This window comes from Tasmannia lanceolata, unplaced genomic scaffold (assembly GCF_043159265.1).
Source record: "Tasmannia lanceolata isolate RefF3 unplaced genomic scaffold, GAP_Taslan_0.1 ptg000003l, whole genome shotgun sequence".
Classification (NCBI taxonomy): domain Eukaryota; kingdom Viridiplantae; phylum Streptophyta; class Magnoliopsida; order Canellales; family Winteraceae; genus Tasmannia; species Tasmannia lanceolata.
The window spans coordinates 51,437,502-51,450,162 of record NW_027518680.1 but is presented as its reverse complement, the minus strand read 5'-3'; the positions used below and the strand labels follow the sequence as shown (position 1 = coordinate 51,450,162).

The window sequence follows — 12,661 nt, the reverse complement described above, 5'->3', positions numbered from 1 at the left end:
AGAGTTACGTCTTAATGGAGGCCACTGATTCAATGCGATTGTAGCTATTGACTACTAAGCAAAATCGCAGTGGGGCTCATTATTGGGTTTTCCAGGTTCAACCGTCAGATCCCTCCAATGACCCCACTCACAACTCGAGTAACCCATTTATATCCTTTGGATCAGGAACCCATTTAGATTCATTGCATTTGATGCGAGGGAAAAGATTTGTGTAGTTCCTTTGGTGTATACATGCCGTAGGACGCATTTGGAATACCATTGGATGGGAGAAAATAAGTTTATTTAATTAGAAAAATTAAATAACAACTGTGTCTTTAGCTTATAGACTCTTTTTACTAAAACAGTCATAACTTTCTTACCTTTTGGCCAAAATGAGTGTGTAAGTACTCGTTTTGAAGAAATTTTAAAGGGATACAACTTTCTAGTTTATGGTTTTTCCAAATTTGTTAATATGATAGTCCAAAAATGAAGTCAAAATTTGGAAGCAGCTTTGTAACGGGAATGCACTTGCATCAGGATGGGCCCAACATACAAAAATGCCCAGCCCAAGCAAACCACTTTTTTCAAAGTTGGGAACATGCCCAATGATAGTAGGAAACCTCCACAGCTTTGGACTTTGTGTTGGTTTCCAATATTCAAAGTCTACTTAACTAGTTTTTCCAATTTGAGTCAAATTGGGGGAGAAACTTTAGGAATTTATTAAAGTAAGAAACCAACTCTATTGAGAAAATCTAAAGCTCTATCAATAAAATTCAAATTCCCATCCAAAGTTACTGATATATATCAGTACATATGTTTGAAGAAAAGTTTTTCAACTTCCCTTCGCGCAATTTGATGGAATCCATCGGTTTATCATGCGAGTCAGCGGCGATCAGATCATTTGTGGCCGTTCGAGGAGTAGATCAAGAAGATGATGATATTACAGTCAGTCACAAAGGTATTTTCATGTAATATATTTTTATTTGAATCACCATCAGATCTTCTAGTCCCTAGGTTCCTGGGTTAACGAGCGAAATCGGCGAGAAAATTTTTCTTCTACGTGATTTGTAGTTCCGTTGCGCGTAGCGATTTCACTCGGGGGTGAAAACCCTTGCAACACTGTCGACGCCATATTGTTGGACATCAAGACAAACAAACTATCTACTTGCTTAGAAAACTTCTTTCTAGAGGACTGAAAGGGTCTCATCACTTCAGAGATTTGGCAAGCTTCCATTTGAGACAACTCATGGGAATTCTCATCCATGTCGCTGCTTAAGGGTGGCTACCACCTCCTGAAATGACAATGGCACGTCAGGGCCTCGTCCACGCGAGGGAGACTCTCTAGTGGGCAGAGTGGTGTTTAGATTTTCCTCTAGTAAAGGATTTCTTCAGCCAATGGTCCTTCTATCCTACGCTCCGGTGCCTTTAGAAGTGTTAGTTTTACTAATAATTCAAGAAGCACCGGGCCTTGAAGTTCTATTTTGTGTATTATAGGCCATTAGACGTCATGCAACTCATAGTGTCCCACCGGGCGTGCCCAAAAAGGGTGTTGGTGGTTTTGCCTCCTTCGGTCTGAGTGTGTGAGCTAGGGTGTGTTTGTGAGCGTGTGTGTGTGTGTTGGGGGGGGGGGGGGGGGGGGCTAGCCTCTCTACAGATATAAATCCAAAAATTAAATTCGAGGGGGGGTCGAAGACTGAGACCTCTTCATCACCTAGGATTGGATTTCAAGCAATTGAGAAGAAGAGGGGAACGACACTTCTTCCTTGGGTTCCTATGCCTTTACACATATGGAAATGACTTTTTATGTGTGAAGCGCGGAGTTCTAAGGGAAAGAAAGAAAATGGTGCCCACATAAGCGGGGTGTGGAAGACACTCAGGGTCGATAGACCATATGAGTGTCTTCCACACCATACAACTCAAACCAAACGACAAAACAAGCACAAATTAGGCGCTAGTGCAAGTGACAAAGCGAACTAAAGAGACAGACTCACCTGGGAAGATGAATTCATTGCTTCCTTAATCCGAGTACAGGCTACAGCTACGGAAAAGTAAAGAGTACGTGTGCTGGAAAAATAAAGATAAAATGCTAATACATGTTTGAATTTGGTTTTGGGAACTCACTCTCGGAGACAAATGCCTCCTTATATAGTTTTATTCAGGTAACCCCTCCTCGTTACCCCACATTCTTTTTGGAGAGAAACTTTTTGGTAACTACCTATGAGGGGTCACGTTATTTTCACTCCACAGTTCTGGTGGTTATCCTCTACCTTCCCATGATTGGCAACAAAAATGCCACATCATTAAGTTGGTTCAACATATATTATTGTACTAATTCGGGACCGATTGTATCCTTTAAGGTGCTGTCCACCTCTATCATTTCTGGTTCATGCACGTTCCCCTATACATCCATCATGTGTCACCTGTTGGGTTTTTCGCCGAAGAAAACCCACTTTAATTACGAAGCAAATAAATATGTGGATAAAAGAACTAAACAATCAAGAGAGGAATCACACAAAAGAACACCAAGATTTACTTGGAAAACCCTCCAATGAAGAGGGAAAAACCACGGGGCGAATCCGACAAAATATCCACTAATCAAATAAGTAATACAACGTCTCTTTCTCAAGTTTTTCACCCAAAACGTGAGACCAATACAAGAAACAAGAGAGATAAAAGGGTTACCTTGTTGTGAACAACAAAACCCACTTTCACCAAAAATACCCACTTCGATCTTCAAGTCGAAGAAACCCAAATCCTCATGAAGTCTCCGTGCAACGAAAGGTTCCAACGGCGCGGTGAAAATCTCCAAGAAGAACGCTCCAAAACCTTAGTTTTGATCCCACACAAAACCCTAAAAAAGAACACCCAAGAAAAAACCCTTGCTTTTCTTCTTCTTCGTCTCTTCCCTCTCTCTTTCTTTTCTTTTTTTCTTTCTATTCTCTCATCCCTCAGTTTTACCTTCTTTTGCATTTTTTATTTAACGCGCACACACACACACCACCACCGACTCTCCTTTTCCTTATAAAATAAGGAACTCTTGTTTCCTTTATTAATGAGGAAACTAGTGTGTGGTGTGGGACCTATATGGGCTGGACCAACCAATAATCTCCCCCTCCAGGCCCATGAAGAGGAGACACCAACTTTGACTCTCACTTGGAGTCCAAACCAGCTATGCCTATGCGTAGCTCAAGGTCTTCTCTAAGAACAACTGTAGTCATCATATCATACGAATTCCTATTGGCATGAATCTTATTTAACTGCACCAACCGCATTTCGATCACATCACGGATCCATCGGTTCCTTAAAATCAATTCCACTAGTGCCCAGTGTTCTTTGCCTCTATGAGATTGTATCTCCTGAAACCTCTTTGGCTCCCCCTCACTAGTAACCAATATATAATTTGAGGTAGGATATCTCGTTGACGGCCAATGCTCTCTAGTAGATCTTCTAACCTGAGATTCCACTATCTTTGTTTGTGGGGGCTGCTCCCCCTGCTGATGATCTATCATAGTATCATGACCACCAACATCTGATACATGATCACTACCCTATTCTTGCACTTCTCCCCCATGTATAACATGCTCTAATGGAGAACGAATAGATGTAAGATCAATAATACCACCAACCACACTTTTACCTTTAGGGTCTTCATGCCTCTTATGCCACAAGCTAGGACAACTCTCTTTGGTAACATTTACCACATCCTTGCACACTTTTGCATAAGTCTTATATAATGTGCAACAAACCTTTCCCTTTGGAACAACGAGTGAACATTTAGTAAGCTTCCATGTTCACTTACCAAAGTAGCTTTCATAACCTTGCCTATCCATGGCTATCCTAGAAATCAGATTTACGTGCAAATAAGGAACATGTCGCACATCTCTCAAAGTCAAGGTGCACCCAACATTGGTCTCTATGCACACATCACCAGTTCCAACAATCTTTGAGAGACTAGTGTTGCCCATCTTCACCGTACCAAAGTTTCCTGCTTTATATGAAGTGAAGAACTCCATGTTGGGAGTAGCGTGATAAGAAGATCCTGTATCAACAACCCACTCTATACCCTGATCTGCAACATGTAAACACTCTTCTTCTCCAAAAGAGAGCGTTATCACATCTTCATTAGATACGGTAGCCGTAATGTCTTTATCATCATCATTTTTCTCATTTTTACCTTCTTTTTTTCTCTTTTGTAAACCCAACGATTCTTCCTTATATGGCTCTCTTTGCCACAGTGGAAGCATTTTTTCTTCTCTCTTGAATTCGACATTTCTCTGGATTTGTCATGATTTTGTGACCCTCTGCTTTTACTTCTATCCCTGTTCTCTGTGACAAGAACCTGTGCATGGTCTGTACCCATTGATTTCGTTCTAGTCTCTTCATTGAGCAAGCTACTAGTAACTTGGCTCATGGTAAGTACACCATCTGGAGTAGAGTTACTAAGTGAAACCACTAAAGTTTTTCAACTGTCAGGTAACGAGGTCAAAAGTAACAATGCCTGAAACTCATCATCTAGCACCATCTTCATTGAAGACAACTGGTTCACTATGCTCTGAACTTCATTCAGATGCTATGCAATCGAACCACCTTCTTTGAACTTCAGGTTCAAAAGCTTTCTAATCAGGAAAGTTTTGTTTCCAGCAGTCTTTCTCTCATAAAGACCCTCTAACTTTGTCCAAAGAGAATATGCAGATGTTTCATTAGACACATGATGGAACACACTGTCATCCAACCACTGCCTAATATGTCCAATAGCCTTTCTATTCAATTTTTGCCAATCTTTATCGGACATGCCAGTCGGCTTGGCCTTATCACCTTCAATGGGTTCATACAAATCCTTACAATAAAGAATATCTTCCATCTTTGGTTTCCAAATCATCCAATTTGATCCAGTCAATTTAATCATAGTTCCTGAAGAACTCTCCATCTCAATCCACACAAACAACTATGCTTCCAAACAACCTCGGCTTTGATACCACTTGTTGGGTTTTCGCCGAAGAAAACTCACTTTAATTACGAAGCAAATAAATATGTGGATAAAAGAACTAAACATTCAAGAGAGCAATCACACAAAAGAACACCAAGATCTACGTGGAAAACCCTCCAACGAAGAGGAAAAAACCACGGGGCGAATCCGACGAAATATCCACTAATCAAATAAGTAAAACAACGTCTCTTTCTCAAGTTTTTCACCCAAAACTTGAGACCAATACAAGAAACAAGAGAGATAAAAGGGTTACCTCGTTTGTGAACAACAAAACCCACTTTCACCAAAAATACCTACTTCGATCTTCAAGTCGAAGAAACCCAAATCCTCACAAAGTTTCCGTGCAATGAAAGGATCCAACGGTGTGGTGAAAATATCCAAGAAGAACGCTCCAAAACCTTAGTTTTGATCCCACACAAAACCCTAAAAAAGAGCACCTAAGAAAAAACCCTTGCTTTTCTTCTTCTTCTCTTCCCTCTCTCTTTCTTTTCTTTTTTTTTCTTTCTATTCTCTCATCCCTCGGTTTTACCTTCTTTTGTGTTTTTTATTTAACGCGCACACACACACCACCACCGACTCTCCTTTTCCTTATAAAATAAGGAACTCTTGTTTACTTAGGAAGCAGAAATGTGGACAACCACTTGTTGATTAGGTCATCCATGACCGATAAAACCCAAAATTGGTGTGAACAACGTGGTTTTTCATTTCAAATATACAATGAAGGAATGTCCCTATTTGGATCTTCTTGCCTTTTGTGTTCATCAACATTAAATACCTGCCCCAAAATAGAGACGGGGATCCCACGGATTCTGACTGAGATAGATATGGGTAGATCTCATCCAAATTGTATTTGGGTCAACATTGAGATGTAAGACTTTTGTGGACTTGCATAGCACATGTTTTGCCTATTATAAAACTAGATTGTAGAGAATGTTTTATTGTAGTAAAGAGTAATCCATAATGGCTAGTCTATGGTTAGTGATCAATACAGTTTTTGAGCAGGGAACACTTTAGGCACGTGTGTTCATGTTGGAAAGGGTATAGTAATGGGTTATTAGTATGTGTGGGCACGTTTTAGGCCCAATAAGGTTAGTGGGCTTATTTGATGAAAAAGAGTTTGTTGGGTGGATTCTAGGGTTTCCCTTTAAGTTATTACACATACGGGAATGGTCCCTGCACTCACATATATGGTTTTTATTTCCTCCCATTGAAATACACATAAGGAAGTGGAGAGAGTAGAAGACTACTCGAATCATTCTTTGTTTTATAGACGTTGGGATACAACAAGATGCAGAATCACCAGTCACAGAAGTGTCAAATAGAGGTATTTATGGCTCATATCTTCTTGCATTTATTTTGTTCAATCACATGCTTATGATTTGATCACACAATACTATAAAAGTTTGCATGAGATAGTGGGTCCCAATGTATCTAAGATATATATTTTCATTGGCATGGCTATCTAAAAATAGCAAAGACAAAATCTTTCCAAACACCCTCCAAGGATCACAATTTTCTAATTGGAGGCCTGATATATCTAAGATATATGTTGTCACACACGTGGCTATCCTTTGCTAAAATGTTTAACTTTTAACAAGTACAAAATCTAAAAGGATAGTGAAAACGAAACGCTTCAACCCCATCCTTTGCTATAAAAAGGGCTCAACACCAACACTCTCCTCACTCACCTTGACTCATTGAGCTATTTGAGATCACCATTGAGACTGAAAAAATGGCTTCCTTCGGATTTATGAAGCGACTCTCTGTTGCCCTTACGCTCGTACTTTTCATCACAGCTTCCATTTCTGGTAACACATTTCTTCTTCTTCTTCCTCTCTCTCTACAGCTCATTAATAACTCTTAGAAATTATATGATAAACACGTACCCACCATCCCATCCTTGATATTTGATCCAACAGCAGATCACTTTTTGAGGAGCTGTTGTTGGATCAAGTATCAAGGATGGTACTTCGGGCGTACCACCTTTATGTGTTTATAAGCCCTTTCATAAATAATTTCTCAATAAATCTATAACAGCCTAAGTTTCTCATATATATATTTTTTGTAACATGTGCATGCAGTTGACAAGGTTGAAGCGACAGTGACTCACTGCATAGGCAGCTGTTATGCCGATCCCGGATTTAATTGCTTTGATGAGTGCCTTCAAAGAGGTTTCAATGGTGGTGGCCAATGCACGGGGATTCGTAGGGGTGTGGATTGTTGTTGCCATGACAGTTGATGTTCCTTAACTTCAATCTCTATGCTCTTCCTACATGTTGTCGACCCTCGTCTCTTTGGAAGTTGATAAATAGAAAATAAGTAGAAGTGTTTCCGGTTCAAACATTTCTGATTGATTGGGCATAGCATTCTATGAATTATAACAGACTTAATTTTAAAGCTACTTGGCATGTGGGTGCTAATCACTGGGGGGTTGAGTCTCTAGCTTAATTGGATAAGACTTTTTTTTTAACTCTGAGGTTGGAGCGGTTCGATCCCAACTTTCAAAAAGAGAAAAAAAATTGCCTCACCTAAAAATCAACCTTTCACCTTTTTTTTGTGAAGGGATGAGAATAACAACCTTGGTTATTTAGAGGGATTAATCTCGATCTGTCGTTCACAAGAAGGGGAAATGCTGATATCTAGGTGGCACACTTAGTGGCGGCCAAGGTAAAATAACCTTCTCAAAGTATAAATATAAGAGGTCGTTTCAAACTAGGCACCTCTAGGTGTGAGGACTAGGGCAAGTAGAAATAATAAAATACTGAAAATAGGAATAGTGTAAGAAAAATGCATATGATCTATTTTTATTGAAGTACCTTGAAACAAAACTTAAAATTAGAAAAAAAAATTGAAGGTATATTTTTTAAATAGAATAGTCAAGCCAGATTTATGAGTATCACATTGGTTTTTGTTAGTTTTTTTTGCTAGGATAGCTAGGGTTTGGCAGAGATCCTAACGATAAAAGAAATATGAAACATTTAAGGACACACTAGATGGAGAAAACAAAGGACTCAAATGATCCAAACTAATTACTAGTGACATATGAGCAAACCCAGTTTGGGCAGATAGCTTGAGTGAACTTGATGCTCTTAATATAACAAGAGGTTTACATCTTTTGACAGAACTTTTTAATTCTCTGGTTCTTCCTCAACTTCTAGTGGTTTGGTCTCAGTGGTTTGTCCTCTATTTCTAGTGGTTTGTCCTCAGTGGGAGGAGGGCTATCATCCTCTGACCTAGCTTTTCGCTCATGGCGGCTCGTTAGGCTCCAGTCTGGAATTCTCCTTTTGATGTCTTTTCATTTCAAGTTCCCTTCCGTTGAAAGAAATGTTAAAGAGGGAACAAGCTTTTTGTGCCCCACGTATGGCTTCCACTGTGATGTTCGGTGAATAGTATGTCGAGGGCTTCGATTTCACTCGTTGAATAATGTAATTCCCTATTTCTTTGGCTCTTCCTCAAGATCTGATGGTTTGTTCTTAGAGTGGGAGTGGCTATCTTCCACCACAACATACAAGGGATTTAGAGGCTGTCTAGATCGCTGCTATAGAATACCCTATCAGCCTGTACATATTATACCGACGATTCGGCAATGGTTTAAACACTGTAGGTGTCTCGGAAGTCGATGTTTCCTATAGAGGTGGTCAAGATCACCTCAATAGGTGGTTCATATAGAGGGGGTCAACACTGCCTCAATAGGTGGTTTCATAAGATGTTGCCTTACGTAATTACAGACGCAGTCAAGACTACCTCAATAGGTCGTCTATACAGAGATGGTCAAGACTGCCTCAATAGGTGGTCTATTTGTGCAGGTGTTTCCTTATGGACATACAGAGGTGGTCAAGATCGTCTCGTTAGGTGGTTTATATATACAGGCGATACGGACGTACAGGCTGTCAAGACCGCCTCAATATGTGGTTTATATATGTTGTACCAAAAATATATTGAGGCAGTCAAGACCGATACTGTATCAAAATCCTCAAACACTACCGGTGATCATTATTTTTTTATAAAAATATTTCCAAATTATATCCTAAATATTTAGGTACATGATTACCTGTAACCGATTTACATTAATTGCATTAAATTTGACATACAAGATTTTAACATTAAATTTACATTCAATTCACTTTAAACATCACATTCAATAAAAACATTGTAAGACACTTTCAATTTAATTACAACCACATTAACATGGGATTTGCTAGCGTCCATCGCAGAAGGAATTTTGCGGATGGTTTGTTTCATGTCAGAGCATCCACCTCAAGAATGAAGACAAAATATGCTGAAAAGTGAGCCTTGGTGGCTGCTCTGACATGCAACAGACCATCCGCGAAATGCCTTCTGCGATGGATGCTATCAAATCCCCACGAACATATATTGATCTACCTCATTCAATTTTCATTCATATCTTATTCAAACGATAACATCATCTTACACCAAATAATAACATTCAAACAACTCCACCACTCTACGACACTAAAAGTAAGCATCATCATTAAAAGTGTAAATCACTAGTCTACTGTCAAGATGAGTAATATCCCAAGTTTAAATAAGGAAAAAAGGTAGTAAATAATGTAGATCTCTTGTGCAACCCTCCATCCCTCCCTCGTGCAACCACCATAACTTGTCTCATAAATTCCAATCTGATACTCATCACCTGCATTGCATCAAAAAAATCATAAAAATTAGAACAAGTATTAATGACAACACATTAGCACTAATGATCTCAGGCGGTTATAGGATATCTATTAGTCAAGTCAACATAATTTTAGAAGTTGAAATAAAATGAAGTAATTTGGATCCACTAGTCGAACAACTACTACATCCCACAATCATCACTAGAGAACATGTATCACTTACCATTGTATTGCCAAAATTTTCAAGGAAAATACTAGTGCATTCCCGAAAATATTGAAATTGACACCAGAGCAACCAATAGTTTACCAAAGGATTAAAGCCAGTGGTTCCCAATGGAAAACGAGCCAAGGAGAAGTGTAGACTTCCTACTTAACAACTTTATTCCAAGTAGAATAGCATCCTAACTTTAACCTTTGCAATTGAAAACAAGTCAACTAAAGCTCTCAAGAGACTCATCAATAAATCATCACCATCTGATGACATGCTATATCATGGATATTGAGCAACAGTCACGACCCAAGATCTACATTAAGATGTTAATGAGAAATGTAATTACCTAAAAAAAATGAAAAAAAAGTCAAGCATGCGAGGGGATCTCCTTGTCAGCCTCTTCTTGACGACTATCTAAAGGAAGGTTATACCTTTCAGGCAAGATTGCTATGCGTAGCAGAAAAAAAATCGCATAGAACTTTAATTTTTCTTTTCGATCTTGCTTTTACTCAAGAGCCTAGAGTCTAGATTAGTTAATTATGTTAATTAAAAAATAAAGAAATGCCTCTTTGAAAAAGAAATCAAGAAACCACGCTGCTTAATCTACTCCTCGAACGGTTGCCATTGTTCTTAATGCCGCGAACCCCGCAAGTTAAACCGATGGATTCTTTTCTTTGTACCGTTGATCATGGATGTGAATAACTCTTATTCACTTGATTAAGGTCTGATCTAATCAGTTCCTTTGTTGTAAAGATCAGAGAACTAAATTGGAAGCCTTTCTCTTTGAATCTATTGAGTGAAATTCCAACAATTGGAGATGATGAAGAGAGAAAGAGACTGGAAAACGATTTTCCAAGCAGAGGAGAAGTGGATGACGAATTCTGGAGATGGAATACCTCTAGAATTCGTTCAACCCTCTCTTTTAAATAATAATAAGAGTTTGGTTTGATCTTCCTCATGTTTATCTCTCCCAATTCCTATCAAATACGAAGACTAGTTGAATTAAGACTCCTTGACGAATTGAGACTCTTCCCAAACATCCAAGGCTTTGTGGGGACGCCCAAGAAACCCTGAGGAATGTGTATTGAAGTCACACTTCATCTCTCTTTGGTCTTATCTTGTAGACACCCCATTTTGACCGAACTCTAATAGCGTCGTTAGGATAGAAACCATATCAAACTAGTGTTTTAGAGTCCCCAATTGGTTCTTATAATAGGCTAGGGTCTCATTTAGGTCCCCATAAAATTTCATCTGAATCCGTCATGATCTGCCTGGTAAACGGGCGAAGTTTGTAGTGTAGTGTAGTGTAGGATTAAGGGTGGCGATTTAGCCAGAAAAGGGGGTGCACTTGAACCTGGCACTAGTTCAAATTTACTGCGGTGGGCTGTCCAGGAAGATGTATGAGTGTGCAGATTAATGTGCAGCATAATTGAGGGGTGCATTATCAGGAAGCAGGGTAATTTGGAAAATAGGGGGATTCTTTTCTTCCTTTTCAAGTCACAATTAGGCCTAATCATGAGCTAATGATGTTTAAGGCTAAGGTTAGTTGGGGAAAAGAATATTAGGAAGCTTGAGGTTTAAAGGCTTTTGAGCTAATGATGTTACAGACTCTTTGAGTGATCGGATTTGGACTCTCAGAGTGTTACAGACTCTTTGAGTGATTTGTTTTAGACTCTCACAGTGTTACAGACTTTTTGAGTGATTGGTTCGAGACTCCTTGAGTGGTTGATTCACATTTGTTTGAGTGATTGATTTATATTGGCGTGAATAATGGTGTACATTCTTTGAGTAATTTCACCGTGTTCGTTTTCATAAAATTTTGTTTTAAAGATAAAAGAGTATCTTGTGTTTTGTGTCTGCTTACTTTAATAGAGTCCTTAAGTATTGGTTTAGATAGTTGAGTCGTCAGTATTAGAGAGAAGCCATCTCATTGAGATGTCGTGATCGCCGAGTCAGGGGTCAGTGAGAGGTTATCTCCCTTTTGCTTGCAGTTTTTTGAGTCCCTTAGTGTTATTTTGTTGTCTTACCTTTGTGAATACCTTTTAGAACCTAAAACCCAAAAATTTGTCTTATTTTTGGGTTGACCAAAATGTGTTGTCTGTTCAGCTTTAGCATTCGCGCATTACACACGCTCTGCCAAAGAGGGGCATCTGTAGACACCCCATTTTGACATAACCCTATTAGCGTTGTTAGGATATAACCCCTATCAAATTAGTGTTTTCGTGTCCCTAATTTGTTCCTAGAGTACATTAGGGTCTCATTTAGGTCCCATAAATTTTTGTCCGAATCCGTCGCGATTTGCCTAGTAAGCGAACAATGTTTGTAGTGTAGTGTAGTGTAAGAGTAAGAGTGGCGATTTTGCCAGAAAAGGGGGTGCGCTTGAGCCTGTAAAGCCAGTTCAAATTTACTGCAGTGGGCTGGGCTGTCCGGGAGGATATATGGGTGTGCAAATTAATGTGTAACATAATTAGGGGGTGCATTATCCGAGAGCAGGGTAGTTTGGTAAATAGGGAAGATTCTTTTCTTCCTTTTCAAGTCTCAATTAGGCCTAATCATGAGCTAATGAGGTTTAAGGCTAGGATTAGTTGAGAGAGAATATTAGGAAGCTTCGTAGGTGGGTAAGATTTCTTTGATCTTAACCCTTGAGTAAAAAGGGAATTTGGAGGGTTGGGATCAAAAGAGAGAAGATATTTTGCAAAGTTTTCCCCCCCTATTTTCTACTTGGGCCGCATCTCCTGCTAATATAAAGAATAGCCATAAATGCACTATAGGTAGCTGTCCAAGTTAGAAAGAGAGGGTGGAATATATTATTCATTTTCTTATTCACCATCAGTGTTGCCTGGGCTCCCC

The 12,661-nt window shown here is 39.2% G+C and overlaps 1 long non-coding RNA gene across 1 annotated transcript; it reads left to right on the top strand.

The window, feature by feature from the left end:
• Nucleotides 1–6,625: 6,625 nt before the first annotated feature.
• LOC143862941 (uncharacterized) lies at nucleotides 6,626–7,307 on the top strand. Its single transcript, XR_013240587.1, has 2 exons — nucleotides 6,626–6,774; nucleotides 7,048–7,307. It is a non-coding gene; the product is annotated as an uncharacterized LOC143862941 (long non-coding RNA).
• Nucleotides 7,308–12,661: the final 5,354 nt, after the last annotated feature.